Source organism: Amphimedon queenslandica, unplaced genomic scaffold, assembly GCF_000090795.2.
Source record: "Amphimedon queenslandica unplaced genomic scaffold, v1.1 AMPQUscaffold_12687, whole genome shotgun sequence".
NCBI classification, from domain to species: domain Eukaryota; kingdom Metazoa; phylum Porifera; class Demospongiae; order Haplosclerida; family Niphatidae; genus Amphimedon; species Amphimedon queenslandica.
Window position 1 is genome coordinate 6,381 of NW_003547077.1, and position 4,263 is coordinate 10,643.

The following is a 4,263-nucleotide window of genomic DNA, read 5'->3' on the forward strand; positions in this document are numbered from 1 at the left end:
TACAGCTTTGGGTTAACCAGTGTTGATTATTCTGGAAATGATATTGGTTCTATGAATAGTACATCCATTCCTTGGAAAGGTAGGTATGCAATAATATGATTGGTAATTGTTAAAGTTTATTTTGTTTAGAGCCTAAAATATCTGTTGATACAAATGTTAACAACAATATTGCCAACTTTACAATTAGGGTAAAATAAAGTGACGTGTAGTTGATATTTATTTTAATATTAAAGTGATGTGTGTACTAATGTCATTGTGTCACTTTTCTTAAGTAACCTGTAATACAATAGAAATAAACTGTTGATGTACATATCCTAGTCTATCACTAGGACACACTGGACTATAAAATGGAGAGGTTTGAACCAATGTTACTGCAGATAGTACAATAAGTTAATTAAGATCAACACCAGTAGATACCAGTGCAGTAGCCATTATAGTATAAAAGGAATGAGAACTGAGCAGTTTATGCAAGAATAAACAATAAAATGTTTACTCAGGACAATGATATTATTGACTTCCAATAACTGTGTTGCTGTTGTTCTTTTTTGCTATTAGCTACACGTATAAACATTAAATGCAATGTGTGTGTAACACAAATGTAAGTACACAGCTTTAAATAGTTCATATCAAAAGAGACTATGCTACATCATTATTTGTCCATATGCATCATTATTATGTACATTAATTATATCTTTATTAATAATTGGTCCATAAGCAGTATTAGCCTGTAGTTCCATTGGTGTATCATATATTGGTACTCCAGTAGTAGTAGTTGTTTTAACAATGATCTCATCATATGTAGGAGTAACTGCTCCATCAGTACTGATCCTAATGTGTGTTTGATCATAATATTAATGATAATTGTTATTTAATAACTTGCTTTTTAGATGTTCTGTTAGTATCTGCATGTAGTAGAAAAGATGATAAAAATCAAACCAATAAAGCACTTACTTTTTTGTTTCTTGATCACCAGTATTATTATTAGTGCTATAATTATTATTATTATTATAACAAATACTGTTCCAATAGCTCCTGATATAATAGGAACAGCATTAGAACCAGCAGCAGTACTGGTACTGGGTGGTATCATAGTTGATAATGTCAGTGTTGATGTAACAGTTGTAGGAGCAGTAGTGAATCCGGTGGTAGATGATGAGCTTGTTACTGTATTAGTATATGTGACCATAATTGACAAAAGGTACCTTATGGCGGGTAGTGAATTTTGTCTTTCTAGCCTAAGAAATCCAACTTCCTGAGCCCCATTTATCATAAAATTACTCCACAGGATGCAAAAAGTTACCATGAAACTTTTAGAAACAATGATTGTCTAACAAAGCACTCACAGGTTGATATTTTCCATTATAACAATCAATTTTAAAATCCACCATAAGGGCCATTTTGTCAATTATGGTCACATATGATGATGAGTCAGTGCTGGAAGCTGATACTGTAACTATTTATCATACTTAATATTAAACCTACTTGAAGTAGATGGTATATACAATACTGGTGTACTGGTACTTATATCAGTAGTTAATGTAACTAATAATGTACAATATGTGTATTGATGAATAATGTATTAATGAATACAGACCTGATGATGACATAATTGTAATTGAACTACTGGTCATTGTAACAGTTATACTGACTACAGAATATTTAATGATATATAATAAATAAATCAATGATATACAATATGGTACAATAAAACTATCATACCATTAACAGTAGCTGGAGGTCCATATCCAATAATATTAACAGGAATGATAGTAACAGTGTAGTATTCATTAATGTTAGGAGATAATCCAGTAATGATGATATTAGTATTATTAGTATGTTGTTCATCTGTTGTATTGATGATATTAACAATGTAATAGCTAGTAGGAGGACGTGGCATAGCAGAATCCTATTGTATTATAGTATTGACTAATGATATATTAACATACCTGAGTGTTATTCCACCATATTGTAATAGTATCAGTTGATATCTGATCCCAACTAATATTAACAACTTGAGCTGGTACTATAAGAAATACAATGAGTGTGTGTGTGTGTATAGTACTTACCATTCCATATATACTGTATTAATGATGAAGGAGGTCCTTCTCTTCCAATAGTATCAATAGGAATAATAATAAATGAATAATTAGTACCAATAATAAGAGAAGTAATTGTTATATTAGTGTTGTCAGTAGTCCTGGATTCATTAAGTGTATTGTTACTATTAATAGTAACAGTATAGTGGACTATACACAGCTCTGATGTATTCCAAGTAATAATTAATGTATCATTAGTGATAGGAATAATACTTATATCATTAACTGCTTCTGATGGTTTATCTATTAAAAAATAATGCATAATAAAAATACTACTGATCATACCTGGATAATTAATGTACATTCTTCGATATGATGCTCCTCCATTTTCAGAACAATCAATACTAGTTCCATTTAATGATACTGGAGCACTAGTATTAATGGCTGTACTGACTAATTCTGAGCCTTCTTGATTTCCATTCAGTAGAAAACTACCAAGTGTTTTAGGATTTCCATCATTAGTTATAAAGGCACTTTGTGCATTGTTCCCATTTAATCTCCATATAACAGATCCATGAGTATTAATACTAGTCACACAAGTAAACACTAGTTCAACTCCAGGACACACAACAGACTGTTCAGATGCTAATGACATTATGATGATAGTCAGTAGATTTATAGAAACTTACCAGATAAAGCAAGACTGATACATCTAGTCAATACAAGACACCAGTAGATACCAGTAGTAGTAGCCATTAGTGAGAGGAATGAGAACTGAACAGTTTATACTATTGGAATATATAAACAATAAACTGTTTATTAGGACAAGAGTGTGTTTGTATGATGTTTGATGTGCATGACTGTTAATTATTATTATCATAATAATAGTACAACCATACTGCATATGTAGTATATTATTATGGTACAAACTTCAAAATGTATAATTATTTATGTTACATCATTATTTGTCCATATGCATCATTATTATGTACATTAATTATATCTTTATTAATAACATCATAAGCAGTATTAGCCTGTAGTTCCATTGGTGTATCATATATTGGTACTCCAGTAGTAGTAGTTGGTCTAACAATGATCTCATCATATGTAGGAGTAACTGCTCCATCAGTACTACTAAAAGCTTCCTTTTTAGATATTTTATATTTTTTTCCTGTATACATAATAGCAAAATAGCAATAATTAAAAGTGATTATAGTAATCAAACTTACTTCTTTGTTTCTTGATTGCCAGTATCACTAACACCAATATAATAATAATTATTATTATAACAAATACTGTTCCAATAGCTCCTGATATAATAAGAACAGCATTAGAACCAGCAGCAGTAGTTGATACAGTTGTTGTTGATAGCGTACTCATAGTAGTAGTAATTCCAGCTGATGTACCAGTAGCTGAAATGAATGAAGATGATTGTTCATAAATTGTTGAAGACCCTACATAACTATTATTAATTAATGGTATAAAGCTATATTAGCACTTACTTAAAGTAGATGATGTATATCTTACTGATGTACTGGCACTAATATCAGTTAATGTAACTAATAATATGCAATAATAGTGTATTAATGAATTAAGTGTACAGACCTGATGATGGAGTATTAGTAACTGAACTAGTACTGGTTACTGTAGGAGTTATACTGGCTACACTGACTATTATTAATAATAACATCAATAGTGAATAATGTATAACATAACTGTACCATTAACAGTAGCTGATGGTCCATATCCAATAATATTAACAGGAATGATAGTAACAGTGTAGTTTGTATCAGTGAGAGGTAGTCCAGTGATAGTAATATTAGTATTACTAGTATTAATATTGTATATAATACTGTTTGATGTATTGTATACAGTAATAATGTAATACTGAATAGGAGGAACTGGTATAGTAGAAATAGAATAGTCCTAAATAATTTATTATCAGTAATAATAATAATTAATAATATTTAAAGTTTTAAACATACTTGAGTGTTATTCCACCATATTGTAATACTATCAGTTGATATCTGATCCCAACTAATATTAACAACTTGAGCTGGTACTATAAGAAATACAATGAGTGTGTGTGTGTGTATAGTACTTACCATTCCATATATACTGTATTAATGATGAAGGAGGTCCTTCTCTTCCAATAGTATCAATAGGAATAATAATAAATGAATAATTAGTACCAATAATAAGAGTATTAATAGTTATATTAGTGTTG

At 29.9% G+C, this 4,263-nt stretch overlaps 1 long non-coding RNA gene across 1 annotated transcript; it reads left to right on the plus strand.

Annotated features, from left to right (window-relative positions):
• LOC109587095 (uncharacterized) lies at positions 1-297 on the plus strand. Its single transcript, XR_002187388.1, has 2 exons — positions 1-79; positions 130-297. It is a non-coding gene; the product is annotated as an uncharacterized LOC109587095 (long non-coding RNA).
• The last annotated feature ends 3,966 nt before the right edge of the window (positions 298-4,263 follow it).